We start from the raw sequence: 16,871 nt of genomic DNA, 5'->3' as shown, positions 1-16,871 counted from the left end.
CATGCATGCAGAGATAAAGCTAAAAGAAAACAAGGAAATGTTACCATAAAAGCCAGAAGAGTGGTTACCCTGGGGGTGAGGGAGGAATTTTTGTTGGAAAGAGACTTACAGAGGGCTTTTGTGCTGCCCTAAAGTTTTATTTCTGACCTTGATTAATGGTTACATGGGTGTTTTTTTCAACTATTTATTAAAATGTACACACTTTTCATGCACATTTTTATACATATATTCTATTTTCAATAAAACTATAAAGTTAAACTCATTCACATGAGTTTATGTGGACTACACGGAATTGTTAAAACGAACTGAGCCAGGCCACCTATCTAAAGAAAAAAGTTGCTAAATTAAATGTCCATGAGATTAAAAGAGGGTGTAGGGTAGAGGGAGAAGAAAGATTTGACTTTCCAAAAATAAGTACTTCTTTGATTTGGTTTAGCAAAAATATTAAAGATGAGGTAATATTAAACCCAATACAAGGTTATATTCTTTTTCTTTGCATTTGTTATTAAGCAAAAAAAATTTACTTTCAATAATGGTATACTATTATAACTAATAAGGAGACATTTAAATGCTCTTGTATCAGTGAAATATACTTTGTATCAAGTAAAAGATAATGGGTGAAAGCATTTATGTATAGTTATATTGCTTTAAACATTCTTATTCAGTGGAACCTTACCATTAAGGTCCAAAAGAGTAACACTTAACAAAAATTGGTTTTTGGTGAGGGGAGGGGATGTATTTGGTGGAACACTTGAATCTATGTAAACACAATAAATGAAGATCAATAAAAAGCAAAAAAAAAGTGTTTTTTAAAAAATAATTATAATCAAAATAATTTGCCCAATTTGTATGTCTCATTAAAAACCTCTTTGGGGCACTGTCTCCCCAGGGAGCACGCCCTGCTTTACCCCTTCTTTTTTTCTCCCCAGGTGTGTTTCTCTCTCCTAAGTTCCAAAGACCCTACTTTTGCCTCTGCAACTTCTGTCCTAAAGCCCATTTCTTCTAAATAAACTTTGATTTAATAAATAAATAAATAAACAAACAAACAAATAAGGCTTTGGCTGGATAGCTCAGTTGGTTAGAGCATTGTCTCAATACACCAAGGTTGCAAGTTCCCTCCTAGGTCAGGGCACATACAAGAGTCAACCAATGGCCCTGGCCGGTTTGCTCAGTGGTAGAGCATTGGCCCAGCATGTGGAACTCTTGGTTCGATTCCCAGCCAGGGCACAGAGGAGACACGCCCATCTACTTCTCTTCCCTTCCCCCTTGCCTTTCTCTCTATCTCTCTCTCCCCCTCTCGCAGCCAAGGCTCCTGCCTCAGGAGCTAGAATGGCTCTGGTTGCAACAGAGCAGCGGCCCCAGATGGGCAGAGCATCGCCCCCTGGTGGGCATGCTGGGTGGATACCGGTCGGGCACATGCACAAGCCTGTCTCTCTGCCTCCCCGCTTCTCACTTCAGAAAAATACAAAAAAAAAAAGTCAACCAATGAATACATAAATAAGTGGAACAACAAATCAATGTTCTTCTATCTATCTCTATCTCTCTCTCACCATTCCTCTCTCTCTAAAGTCAATCAATAAATAAAATTTAGGGGGAAAGGTTTAAAATAAACAAATAAAATAAAAACCTCTGTTTGGAAAATATTATTTTTGGAGTGGTGTGTAAGATTATTCAGTGGTGTTCACTGAATGTTGTGTTAGCATTTGTTCATTTCTTTTTCTTTTGTGATAGAGACACACAGAGAGAGGGGGGGACAGATAGGGACATAAAGGCAGGAAGGGAGAGAGATGAGAAGCATCAGTTCTTCATTGCAGCTCCTTAGTATCCTTAGTTGCTCGTTGATTTTTTCTCATATGTGCCTTGATGGGGGGGAGCAGGTGCTACAGCAGGGTGAGTGACCTTGAGCTCAAGCTAGCGACCATGGGGTCATGTCTATGATTCCATGCACAAGCCAGTGACTCTGTACTCAAACCAGATGAGCCTGCGCTCAAGCCAGCGACCTCGGGGTTTCAAACCTGGATCCTCCGCATCCCAGTCTGACGTTCTATCTACTGTGCCACTGCCTGGTCAGGCAACATTCGTTAATTTCTTTAAAAAATTGTTTATGGCCTTTTTTGCTGGTTATGCATTTCATAATGTATGTTCAATATTTAGCCCTGCCAGCCAATACTAAGAGTAACCACTTCCATATGTTTTATCAGTATTTGACTCTTTGATAATATAGGTTCACACTTTGACTGTCTGGAAGAAATAATGAATAAATGGTGGTGCCTGGCCTGTGGTGGTGCAGTGGATAGAGCATCAACCAGAAACACTGAGGTCACCGGTTCAAAACCCTGGGCTTGCCTGGTCAAGGCAAATACAACAAGCAAGCAGTGACTAAGTAAAGTGAAACAACTAGTTCTCATTTCTCCCCACACACACACCCCTGTAAAGTCAATAAATAACATCTTTTTAAAAAAAAGAATATATGAGCCCTGGCCGGTTGGCTCAGTGGTAGAGCGTCAGCCTGGTGTGCAGAAGTCCTGGGTTCGATTCCTGGCCAGGGCACACAGGAGAAGCGCCCATCTGCTTCTCCACCCCTCCCCCTCTCCTTCCTCTCTGTCTCTCTCTTCCTCTCCCGCAGCCAAGGCTCCATTGGAGCAAAGATGGCCCGGGCACTGAGGATGGCTCTGTGGCCTCTGCCTCAGGTGCTAGAGTGGCTCTGGTCGCAACAGAGCAACGCCCCAGAGGGGCAGAGCATTGCCCCCTGGTGGGCGTGCCAGGTGGATCCCGGTTTGGCGCATGCGGGAGTCTGTTTGACTGCCTCCCCGTTTCCAGCTTCAGAAAAATACAAAAAAGAAAAAAGAATATATGGTGCCCCGGCCCGATAGCTCCCTTAGAAAGAGTTTCCTGTCGAAGCACAAGATTGCTGGTTCAATCCCTGGTCAAGGCACTTGCAGGAACAGGCCAGTAATCCTGTCTTCCTCTCTCCCTTCCTCTCTTGTTTTACTCAATAAATAAAATAAAAATTATATATATATAAGATATATTTTTAAAAATAAATGGTAGTTCCCCATCCAAAATTTACAGTTGCCACTTTCCTCTGCTACAGCACTGCATTCACTAGACCCAAGTGAAAATGATGCACACTACAATTAAAGGCTAGATTTTATACTTAGAAATAATGGGGTAATAGTGGGGAAGTACATAGGTTCAGCAGCCCAGCCAACTAGGTTTGAATTCTGTATCCACCACTTAGTTCGTAATCCTCCTGTGCCTCAGTTTACAATCTGTAAACGGAGTATATAGTCACATCTAGATCAAATGTTATTGTAAAGATTAAAGGAGATAATCCTTGTAAAGTCTTGAGAATGGTTTTGACACGTAAGTGCTCAATAACTATCATCTGTTATTATTTCTTCCTACAATTTTTTTATAAGGTATATTAAATTAATTCTGAGTCCCATTTGTATGTCTGTTGTTGTCCTATCTTCTATTTGTGTAGACACATGAAAATATTAAAATTGCATTTTTAAACATCTGCATTTTTTACTTTCCACTCTTCAGGCTGAGGAGGCAGCAGCTCCTTTGGGCTGAGGTTCTATGTCCTCAGCCTGAAGAGTATCGAAATGAATAAATATTTTTTGAATGTTCAAGTGTGCTTGGCATTGTATCAGCTGCTTCACATATGCCAACTCAATTCTCATGCCTATCCTGTGGATTGCTACATTGAATAGAAACTGAGACTCAGAGAGGTTAAGAAAAAAGCTTAAAGTTGCACAGCTTGGAAGAGGGGAGGAAATGTTTTGAAAAATGGTCCATCTAACTTCAAAGTCCTTGCACTTTCCACTACACTGTGTTGGCATGGAGTTGAATATAACTGTTAATCCACAGGGGATTTAAATAATTTTGAAAACAAGACACTGCTTTATGCAGCTATTTATATATCTTAAGATGGAGAAAGCATGTCCAAAAGCCTGGCTGCTTTGAATCCTGAGTAAGTTCGTACAGTGCAAATGAACCATTTCAGAGCAGAACTAAATCTTTTGCACTCTGTAAATAAGTGTCCCTAGAAGTTGCTTTAATTGCAAGAATCTAGCAGTCTGACTAAACCTCTGGAATGCAGCAGTATGATTTCCTGGGGAAGTGTTTTACTGATAGGAGAGCACAGACCACCAAATCTTAGGGAGCCCAGTGTCAAACTTCTATTGAAGGACCTGGCATTCATAACTGTTATTTCACCAGTTCTTGCTCTAGCCCGGGTCTCCAAATAGAGGAGAGCACTCACTCAGACCACCACCATAGAGAGGCCTAGCTAAGTGTTCAACCACATCTGCAACACCTCAGGAAATATAGTATAGATCAGCCCCTCCCTGCTTGTCCGAATTGACTGAGGCCCAAGTGGCCCTTTGTGGTGTATTTACTGTGAAGTCACAGTGCCGAGCACTTGAGAAAACCGCTGCTTACTGATTGATTGGACTGCTGCAGCAAAACCAGATCTAGAGCAAGAGAGAGAGGAGGGTGGAGTGCAGAGACAGAAGGCAGGCTGGAAAACCCTGCGTGTTAGATATATAAGGCTAGTGGCCTTCTGTGCAAGGAAGGGAGCATTAGCATACCTCCTGGAGGCCTGAGCTCAAATGTCAGCTCTGCCACTCTCAGAACAATTAATAAAAAGGAGATAAATCACAATAGTATCTATCTCATTTGACTGGCATGAGGATCAAATGAAATTATGGATATAAAAGTACTGTGAAATCTCTCATGGTACAATTTATAGAAATATGAGGTTTGTGTTTATTTTTTTTAAGATTTTTTATTTAATGATTTGAAAGAGAGGGAAAGATGAGGGAGGGAAATATCAACTTGTAGTATTTGCTTCTCATATTTACTTTGACAGGGCAAGCCTGGGGTTTCGAACTGGCAACCTCAGCATTCCAGGTCAACACTCTATCCATTGCATCATCACAGGTCAGGCGTAGTTTACTTAATTTTTTACATGTATGTCCCTGGCATCCAGGATAGTGTCTGGTACATAACAAGTACTCAGTTCATTGAATGAATGAACAGAATGTGTACTAGATTTTGAGTATTGACTATTTAGAATACTAGATCTGTGTAATAAGCAAAACACTGAGACAGGCAAAAGTAAGTTGTACCTTTCCACTTGGAGCCCTGACTCCTGTCCCTTGACAGAGAGGTACCTTGTAGGTTTTAAATACCCAGCATCCTCATGCTACCATGTTTTCCCTTACCTGGCCCACTTGGCACTACCCATAGGCAGTAAATAGCTGTTGTTCATTGACAGCTTATGTTCTTGGCACTAGGCTTTGCATGCACATCCTCAGTTTGATCTTCTAAGATTTAATGGCTAGTCCTGTCCTGTGATGGCGCAGTGGATAAAGCATCGACCTGGAAATGCTGAGGTCACCGGTTTGAAACCCTGGGCTTGCCTGGTCAAGGCACATATGGGAGTTGATGCTTCCAGCTCCTCCCCCCTGTCTCTCTCTCCTCTCTCTCTGTCTCTCTCTCTCTCCCTCTCTCTTCTCTCTAAAATGAATAAATAAAATAAAATTAAAATTAAAAAAAAAACAAAGCACATGTGAGAATTGATGCTTCCTGCTCCTCCCCTCCCCCTCCTCTCTCTCTTTCTCTCTCTCTCTCTCCTCTTTAAAATGAGTAAAATTTAAAAAATAAAAGAAAAATATTTAATGGCTGTTTTTCTTGGGAAGATACACTGTGATGGCTCTGAAGCTGAAGGTTTCTCTTCTAGGCTATAAGGAAAATCCTGCTGCAGAAACGCATGGTTTCTGTTAGAGTTTTTGTCCCCAGGAGTCTTCTAAACCCAATTCAAACAGAGCCTTAAAACTGTGTGGCTGTGATTGATAGGGGCAGGAGCACCGGCTGGGGAGAAGCTGAGGACTGGTTCCTAAGGTAGTCTCGAACATTCTGAGAGGTTGGCTAAGGACTTCTACTGTTGATTGATTCCGATCTGCACCAAGACACTGAAGCTGCTATTATATTTCTTTCACAATTACATTGCTGAGACACAGCAGCTGTCATTCAAATCCAGGTAATCTCTTTTCAGTACTCTGTGACATTTAAGGGACCAGATGGAACAATTTGTCAAATGTTTGTCCGAAGCTGCTCACCAGGACCCACAAATCCTTTCCTTCAGCCAATAGATTTTTCATAAAGGAGTGCTAATCTCTCTGGCTCACTGTCTCTTGTATCCTTACAACTTTAGGTGCTGGGGCAATTTGCTAGGTTTAGAACCTTATGGTAGACTGTTTCATACCACCCACCCCCATTCTTCCATTGTAATTCCATCACAGAAAGAACAGAACTAACTGTGGAATAATTTGATGACCTTTAGTCTCCCCTAGGTGCCCCCAAGTTCCATGAAAGCAGATGGAATGGACTGACTATCTTCTCTGCTATATCCACAGTGCCAGCACAAAGCAGATGTTCAATCAATATTTGTTGAGGAAAAGAAGGAAAGAAGGAAGAAGGAAGGAAGGAAGGAAGGAAGGAAGGAAGGAAGGAAGGAAGGAAGGAAGGAAGGAAGGAGGGAGGGAGGGAGGGAGGGAGGGAGGGAGGGAGGGAGGGAGAGAGAGAAAGAAAACTAAATAAATGTGGTAATTGTTCTCAAGCCTTTGAAGAGCTGTCATATGAAAGAGGGAGAGTATTTTATTTAACTTTTATTTTGAAATAATTTTAAAGTTACATAACAGTTGCAAAGATACTAAAAAGAATCCTCATATTTTGAAATAATTTTAAAGTTACATAACAGTTGCAAAGATACTAAAAAGAATTCTCATATTGGTACCACCAATTTTAAATATTTTGGCATTTCTCTTATCTCTCCGTCACTAGTTACATATTAATGTTCTCTTTTTCCGAACTATTTGCAGGTATGTTGCATACATCATGACACTGTTCTCCTTCACATTTCACAGCTAATTTCCAAGGGCAGGAACATTCTCATGGATAACCACAGTACAGTCATCAGTTCAGAAAGTTTGCCGGTAATACATGAGCGCAGTCTACAGTCCTTATTCCAATTCTGCCAATTGTGAAGGAAGACTTTTTGGGCTCTGATTGGTTCCTCAGGGGAGAGGGAAGATTAACAGGTGAACATATGAGGAATATGATTTTGGACTATACAAGGTAAAGATTTACCTGAAAATTAGAATTGTTTAACAATGAACAAAATGACCTTTCTCTAAAAATAGAGAACGCTTGTTTCTGAAGGTATTGGGGTAGAGACTAGATTACCTATTAAAAATGAGCGAAGGAGAGGTTCCTTATGAGTAAGCTACATAATGAGCTTTTCTCTGTGTGTACTTATGCAAACCTGGTGATTTACATGCAGTGTACTGGACTAGATTCTTTTTTCCCCTTACCACTACTTGTGTCAGGGTTGGCCTTTTGTGTACTTGGAATAATCAGCATATTCTGTGGCATGCTGTTGAATCAACCTCAGGGTTCCTTCAGTCTGTAGGGATTTCCCCTGACATGTTTTATAAACAAGTCATCCTTGAGATAATAATAAACATTTATTATGTGCTTATTATGGGCCAGGAACTCATTTAAGTGCTTTGCAAGTATTAGCTTATTATGTCTTCAAAAACCCCAGGATGTAGCTATTATTATGATCCTTGTTTTACTAATGATGAATTAGAGATTCAGGTAGGTTTTGATATGCTGATTTCATTCAGGTCCAACTTCTTAGAATACTTAAGATAAGGCTTCAAGAAAATTAGTATTTTTTATTTATTTGGATATTAAATTTAATGGGGTGACATTGATCAATAAGAGTGCATAGGTTTCAGGTGAACATCTCTATACCATTTGCACTATTGATTATGTTGTGTGCCCATCACCCAAAGCCAAATTGTTTTCTGTAACTGTATAAATGCCCTTCTTTACTCCCCTCCCAAAGGGGCAGTCTAGAGTTGCCGTATTTCCCCATGTATAAAATGCTCCCATGTATGAGACACACCTTAATTTGGGGCCTGAAGTTTAAAAAAAAAAAGTATTACATAAAATTATTGAACTCAAGTTTTATTCATCATAAAATTCATACAACTCCTCATCACTGTCAAATGCAAGTAAAAAAATCTACAACCACTGTATAAGACGCAGCCAATTTTTAGACTTCAAATTTTTTGAAAAAGGGTGCTTCTTATACATCGAGAAATATGGTATTTGGGGGGCTTTCTTATTGCTAGGTGTTCTAGAAATAATTTTTTATTGTTGTTGTAATTATTACTTTTATTTAAGACACATACCTTTTACGTTAATGGACATGTCAACTCAGGATTAGGGATCTCCTATGGACTGTCTGTGTGAAGCCATTGAATCTCCCTACTGCACCATCAGCCTAGAAGACAGAAGAACCTGGAGGATGGCTTTTTCTTTTTCTGGCCTTGTTTGCATATTTTCCAGAGAAGTTAGCTCCTAGGTAATTCTTACAAATTCTTCAAATTTCAGCTAAAATGTCACAACCTCAGAAAAGTTTTTGCTATCCTTCAGGATTGGGTCAGCTTGCTCTGCTAACTTGTTCTCACTGAGTCATATCAAACCTTTACTTCACAGCAATTATCTCATTTCATATAATTGTTCTCTTCTTTTCAGTTAAACTGTAATACAATTTTTTTTTGTACTTTTCCAAAGCTGGAAACGGGGAGGCAGTCAGACAGACTCCCGCATGCGCCCAACCAGGATCCACCCGGCACGCCCACCAGGGGGGATGCTCTGCCCATCTTGGGGCGTCACTCTGCTGCAATCAGAGCCATTCTAGCACCTGAGGCAGAGGCCACAGAGCCATCCTCAGTGCCCAGGCAAATTTTGCTCCAGTGGAGCCTTGGCTGCGGGAAGGGAAGAGAGAGACAGAGAGGAAGGAGAGGGGGAGGGGTGGAGAAGCAGATGGGTGCTTCTCCTGTGTGCCCTGGCCAGGAATCGAACCCGGACTCCTGCATGCCAGGCTGATGCTCTACCACTGAGCCAACCGGCCAGGGCCTGTAATACAATTTTTGAGGGGCCCCACCTGCTTCTCATTATATCCTCAATACTTAGCATACTGTAGCCACTCAATAAATGCTTGATGAATGACTGGACAAAAACATAAAGATCCAATTCCATTCCAGAAAAGAAGGTCGACAAAAAAAAAAAAAAAGAAAAGAAAAAAACATCAATAAGTGGCATCCCTGGAGGCAAAAAGTAGGATATTCTAGTATCAAAATTCAGAGACAGCCAGTGCCCAGTCAAAACCAAGGATTTTGTCTGTACGACAGGGAGTTGTGCTCCAGGTCAAAAATGCTTGCTCAGTATCTGAAGGACAGCAGCAGCAGCATGAAAGATCTCAGTTTAACACTTCGAGGCATAGCTGACCGGAAGTACTCTGCTGTTGCAGGTTACACCCTTCTAGAAAGAAAGGATACTACAGAACATGTGCCCCATGGTTTTCTTCGCCTGGGACAGAAAACTAGAAAGAGCCTAAAATAAGTTCAAAGAACTAAAAAAGGCTTTTGAGAGGCGGGGTCTTGCTGGCTCCAAAATAATGTCCCTCTTGCTAAGTGGATTGTACAATGCTGCCATTGCAATTTTGATATGCAGCCCCAGGTGGCACCAGTGTGTTGCTCTTGCGCTGCAAGCTCCTAATAAGTGCTTGCTGCCTTGACAATGTCTTGTTTGCCATCCCATGACTGCCCCAAAGCAAGCTTAGATTTGAAGATTTTTCAGCCTGTGCTGAGCAGGACAGTAATGTATCTTCTTCTGAGAGTGACTCCATTTGTCTTTTCCTGGCAGCTGGCTCCCAGGATCCTGACTCTTGATGTTGCTCTCCTCTCATTGCTACTCTTGCGTGCCTCCCAGCCCTTTTGGAAATCAGGATCCAGTGGTTCCCTCCAACAATCCATAGTCAACATGTTCGAAACAGAAGTCTCATCCATCTCATCCTCACCCCTTACTCAAGCCGCCGTTTCTCTATATCATCTTGAACATTTTTTCATTCATCAAGTCAAGGTGAAGCCACCTCTAACATATTTCAGATCTGCACCCTTCTCTCCAATTTGTCTGGCACAGGAGATCCTGACCACCTCCTGACTGAGCTCCTAACTCATCTGTTTATCTCCATCACCTTCTTCCTACAATCCATACTGCCACTTTGATCTGGGCTTTTACTCAAACTCCTCCAAGGACAAGAATGACCCCTTTTGTTACTCTAGTCAGATTCGACTCATACTTCAAAGTGCAGATTAACTAGCACTTTCTTCAAGAAATTTTTCTGGGTCTCCTCCCAGCCCTGATAGCCCCATTATTCTTTCCACTGCCTGTTTGAAGCACTTTATTTGGCTCTCCTTTGACAGCTCTAATGTTTAACACTCTGCCTTGCAGATTATTCATTATATACACAAATATCTCCCTCCATCCCTTAGTCCAGAGCGGAACTATATGGCACAAATACTTCAAGTACCCCCCCCAGCACCCAGTGAAAGACTTGTTGAAGAGCACTTTAGCTGTCTTCTGATGGAGCACAAACTCAATCTCAACATTCTTCTCGAAACGGTACTCCAGGCAGATCTGGTCCACAAGATGAAGCAAAGTATTCATCCCTGCCTAGGTTTATAAGAAAAAATAAGGCAGAAAGCATGTCCTAGTTTTCTTTCAATCTATAACAGCGTCTTGCACATAATCTATATGCATTTAAAGGCTTCTTAGATGAATAATGAAAAGTAAAGTAAAGACTAGAGCAGACCCTGGCAGCAGGAATGCTGCTACCAGACACCAATATATCCACTATACCCTGCTAGTGATAAACACATGCTGTAAATACTTCCCAATGGTATAAAAAACAGCAATTTACCAAAGGCTGTATGACTAAGCATATATTCAGCTTGTTTAAAGAGCACGTATTTAACCACACATAATTTTTCTCAACCTAATGTTCAGACTCATCAGCCTGCTTTTCCACTCTGATTGCAAATTTTCAGTACATTTAAAAATATTATAAAAGGTGTTGTGTCATTTTGATCTTAATTAACCCATGCTGAAGTGCTTTTTCAATAACACATTTCCAACCTGCTTGATGTTGTTCTTTATCTTGAAGGAGAAAATGATGCACACAAATATGCTTTGAGCTGCCATTGCAAAAAAAGTCCCTAGACATATTAAAAGTTGGCATTCGATTGTGTCTGTGTGTGTTTGTACACATGCACACACAGGGCCTTTTTCCCTAGGAAAACTATGTGTTGATTGTGTAAGAATATTCAAATTTCAAAGCTAAACTGGACTTTTTACTCTTTCACAGATGTTTCACTGTTCTTACAAAGGATTTCCAGAGTCCAATGAAATACTAAACTAATGTTTAGTGACATCTATCTAGAAGGGAGAAAAGGCTACTTTGTGGTGACATTACTATATGCCAACATAGCATGGTTTTGAGGGCCAAAAAATTGTTTGTTCCCAAATCCTTATCCCTTTACATCACAAAGTATCGGTATCCAAAAATTCTCCATGAGCCTTGTTAGATCCTGATTTGAACAAATTATAGAAGAAAAACATTTATGAGACAATTGGGAAAATGTGAACACTGGAGATTTGATAATATTAAGCAATCACTGTTAATTTTTAAACATGTGATATAGTATTGCAGTTACTTTTCAATAAAAAGGGTCCTTAATTTTTAGAAGTGTATACTTAAGTATTTACAGATGAAATGATACAATGTCTTGAATTTGCTTCGAAATCATTCATTGTTTGGGTGGGTAGAGATGGGTGGAGATATAAATGAAACAAGACTGACCCCATTGATCATTTTTGAAGCTGGATGATGGCTCATTTACTGTAACAGTCTCTCTATTTCATGTTTCAACTTTTGCATAATAAAAGAGTTCCCAAAAGCTACCATGAAAGTCATAGCATGGTTTTGGGGAAGCTCCTTGTAATATGAATCGTATCCAGGAATAATAACCCACAAACATTTTAGCCTCTATTGATCACATTAGCAAAGATGAACTGATCAAATGTCTCATAAGAAGAAATGAGTCAGAGCAAGACTGAGAGGAGAGGAAATTTCAGAAAGTCGTGGAAGATGGACTCTCATCTGAGTGGACAAGCCACTGCCAGCCAATGAAATAGAATGTTTGGGGTTGGAAGCATCCGGACAGAAAATGCTACCAGGAAGTGGTAGATTAGGAAGGGGGAAGGCACTTTGTGCATGCATGTTGGTGGGGCAACTGGGGTGAGACTTGAATAGCAAAGCTGTAAAACAAGATTATCTTAATCTCCCCTCTAGAGATTTCATAGAGAGAAGACATTGACAATTCATTCTTAGTCCAATTCTCAAGTAAAACAATAACTCATAACTCTTTTCTGTTTTTGTCCATATTTTTAAATCTATAAGTCTTAGGGCGGCAGCTATTTTTCAATATCAGCTTCTATTACTTTTCTTTTAAAAAATACCATTTTATTCATTGTAGATGTTAAACCTGAAGGGGCCTGTATAGAGCACAGTACTCCTTTTTTCCACAGCTGAGAAAACTGAAACTAGGAGAAAGGAATTGACTTACCCAGCATTGTTACATTGTAGGCACATGCGAGGCATGTAGGAAATACCTGTTGAATCCAGGATTGATATATACTAGTATGACCCTACCAAGGAATTACAGCTGATTTCTTTCAATGTCAAATGTGATTGGTGGGTGCCCGTGTCAAATAGTTTTAATAGCACTCCTGGTGGGGAAAAACCTGAATGAACAGGGCTTTCTTCGGCAGCACATGCACTAGAAAATGAACAAATAAATAGAGACTGTCTTCCGCTGTAATTCTAGTTCTGGTTGCCATGGAGCCCTACATGCAGGCAGAACAGCCCTTGGCTGTAAAGCTCACAGCTAATCCAGGCCTCCTCTGGGGGCTGAGGTTTATCAAATTGTCTGTTAGCTTCTTAAGTGGCCCAGCCTTATTTTGGCTGCCTGACAGAATGTACATTAATCCTTATACATTAAAGGGTTTGCACTTCTCTCCCATCCTGAGAAAATGGTTAGTTTTCAAACTAGCTATTTTACTGTCAAGGAGCAACTTTCTAGTGTTATTTTTCAAGTTTTATTTACCCCAGAGGTGAGGGGAGAGAGTGGATCTGTTTGTTTGTTTTGTCCTGGCAACTAAAAATAAAGAAAAGAAACTACTTCTGACTTTTGATTTTACATTTTTAGATGCATTAATAAAAGTTGAGATTCAAATTCTAACATTCTAATATTGCAAACTAGATTTATACCATAGAATTTTTTTCTAAAAACAGTGCAATTGGAAAATATCATTTCATTACAAATTCAGTACAAAGAAGCTTAATAGAATAATAGAATATTGTAAAAGCTAGATCTGTTGCTGCTACCAAGATTGTCATTTTCATACAAGAAGTAAGAAGGAATTGGTGCCAGAATTAACAATGTTATGCCAGTGGCAGTCAACCTGGTCCCTGCCACCCACTAGTGGGTGTTCCAGCTTTCATGGTGGGCGGTAGCGAGCAACCAAAGTATAAATAAAAAGATAGATTTAACTATATTAAGTTGTTTTATAAATATTTACTCTGCTAAACTTAGCGTAAATCCGACATAAAGTACTTGGTAAGTAATTACTATTATATGCTTTAACTTGCTGTAACTCTGCTTTATAAATTTTATAAAGTAAAGTTACTTCCCTACTTTATAAATCACCATTACTATGGAACCGGTGGGTGGTTAGAAAATTTTACTACTAACAGAGATACAGAAGTGGGCAGTAGGTATGAAAAGGTTGACTACCCCTGATGTATGCGATCACAGCTATACCATTTATTGCGGCTCACTTTATGTGGTTTATTTCATTGATATGGCTCGATAACTCTAGGAGGTAGGTCTTTTTATCACCATTTTACAGGTGAAGCCTGAGGCTCAAGTTAAGGAGGGTTAAGATCAAATTAAGTAAACCTCCCAAAAAATAGAACCAAAAGATGATTAAATGGAACATGAAAGAAAAATATGAAAATTGAAGAATCAGTCCAGGATATCCAATATCCACCTAATAAGATTTCTAAAATTAGAGAAAATAGAAAGGATAATATTACATAAGAAATCGTATAAGATAAGGTCTCAAAAATGAAAGATGAGTATTTTTCATTGAAAGGGCTCACAATTTGGGTGAAGAGTATGCAACATAATTGATTGACAAGATAACCTGGACATGTTTTCTTTGAATATATGTACCCTGATTTATTGATGTCACCCTAGTAAAATTAATTTAAAAAAAAAAGAAAAATTGTAGAGAAAACAATAAAAGAGAGAATCTGAAAAAAAAAAGAAAAAAAAAAAGAAAGGTCTCACAAAAGCTCAGCACGGTAAAGGGAAGATGCACAAGAAGGCTGATCATTGTTAAAATGTAAAACACTACAGACCAAAGGAAAACCTCTAAAGTTTGCAGAAAAAAAGTCACGCAGAAAACTGGAAATCAATAGGGAATCAGCTTTCTCAAAAACAACACTAGAAGCAAGAACATATTACAATAATGTTTTCAAAATTTTGAAAGGAAAGTGTTTCTAATTGGGAATTTTCTACATAGTGAAAAATTTAACCACATGTGAAGATATATTCAGACACAGAGGGTTTTATTAATATTATCGCCTCATGCAATCTTTCTAAGGAAATTAGTGCAGGGTGTCATCCAGCAAAACTATAAAGTAACATTTTCACGTGTCCTCGGGATTTTTAGGGTGTGAGCGTTATCTCTGGGAAAGGGAGCAGGATACGGAGGGGTGGGGCAGGGGACTGCTGTTTTTTATAAATTCTGTGGTACTTGACTTTTGAAATTCTGTACATGTTTTATATTGATCAAATATATCCAAGAAATTAAATTCAGTGGCCAAATTTGCAAGTATTGCAATAAAAAGAACTGTATTTTAGGTAAGGTATCAAATGTACTCATTACATAAGCAGTCTATAGTATACAAAATCCATTTCTGTATTCTAGGCAAGATAACCTAAGATCTCCAAAGCGTATTAAGAAATATTCGTTAGACACAGTCATGGCTGGGTCCTTGTGGAAATTCTGATTTGGATGGACCAATGTATCAATTCCTTTTATTAAAGGACTTACCCTTTTGGCAGTTAGTGGTAATAACTCCTTCCTGTAGCAGAAGTAGGAGATAACTGTAAATATATTTTCTTTCTTCTTTTTTCTTTTTTTTATTACTTAATTTATTGGGATGACATTGGTTCATAAACTCATACAGGTTTCAAGTGCACAACTCAACAAACCACCATCTGCCCACTGCATCTTGCCCTCCCCACCCCTGGCAACGTCTCTTTCTGTTGCCATTGCCCGTTTCCTCACTTCCACTTAGCCCTCTCCCTCCTTTCCCTCCATCTTCACACTGTTAACTGTGTCTGTGTGTTATGTATATGTGCTTTTTGGCTAACCCCTTCACCTTTCATCCAGTTCCTCCACCCCGCCCCTCTGACAGTTCTCAGTCTGTTCCGTGTGTCCATGCCTATGTTTCTATTTTGTTTATTACAGTCCACATAAGTGAGAGCATATGGTATTTGTCTTTCTCTGACAGGCTTATTTAACTTATATTTTCTTGACATGTAAAACAGAAGTTATCTTAGTTTTTGTTAGATGTCAGAATAGAGCTAATCTATTACAATTTCCTCATTTTACAGATGGGGAAACCCAGAGAAAGGGACTTACCCCATTGTATTGCTATAATAAAGATCCTCACTTCTTTATTGATTTTAGAGAGAGGACGGGGGGGGGGCATCAACTCAGTTACTTCTTATATTTTTCATATGTGCCTTGACCGGGCTAGGCAAGCCCGGGGCTTGGAACCAGAGACCTCAGCATTCCAGCTCGATGCCTTACCCACTGCATCACCACAGGTCAGGCCAAACATCCTCACTTCTAAATGAGCTCCAAAACTTACGGCCACTGTTATGAGCCTTGGATGGGATGAGAAACCATTAAGTCTAATGTCTTCATTTTATAGATGGGAAAGCAGATGCAGATAAAAATACCTGCCGAAAGTCACTTGGTACTCCTAAATTCTAATATAGATTTATTTCCCTTAAACAAAGAAACCTCCTCCTGACTAATCACCTGATAATAAGTTGAATTTTATTCACTTATAAATTCCTACTACCTAACATAATTTCTGGCACATATACTAATGAATGCACAAATGAATCTTAAGACACTATAAAAAGCTCCTTTTGCAATTAAATTATTTAAATTCCCAATTTTCCAGTTGATTAGCAATAATGTGCAATGTTTCGTCTTTAGGTAGTTTTCTCCTTAGGACAAATAAATATATCCCTGGCTGTATTATATAAGCTCTCAAATTGGGCTGACTTGTTTTTCAATTGTCTCAACCAATTACTAGTTGTACAATCTTGCATACATACATCAATCATCTTGTGTCTATTTCTTCATCTATAAAGTGAAGATAATAATGCAACCTATCTCATGGGACTCAAATGAGGATTTAGTGAAATAATACATGTAACTTGGCATACGGTAACCACTCAATAACTATTACAGTGGTACCCTGAGATATGAATTTAATTCATTGTGTAACTGAGCTCGTAAGTCAGTCAACTCGTATATCAAACTGCCGATACTGGACCCGTGTGCCAACATGCCAACTAGCGGCAGCTTCTCAAATCTCTACTCGTATCTCAGAATTTCGCTCAGATCTCGAACAAAAATATGGACCTAGTCACAGCTCATATTTTAAAAAAAAAATTGTATGTTGGTCTGTTCATATCTCAAGGCACCACTGTAATCCTCTTTTTATATAATGGCCTATCTAATAAATGTTGAAAACTAGAAGTGACATATGTTGCTATTGCTATTGCTGG

This window comes from Saccopteryx leptura, chromosome X, assembly GCF_036850995.1.
Source record: "Saccopteryx leptura isolate mSacLep1 chromosome X, mSacLep1_pri_phased_curated, whole genome shotgun sequence".
In the NCBI taxonomy this organism is placed as follows: domain Eukaryota; kingdom Metazoa; phylum Chordata; class Mammalia; order Chiroptera; family Emballonuridae; genus Saccopteryx; species Saccopteryx leptura.
This window is presented reverse-complemented; position numbering follows the sequence as displayed.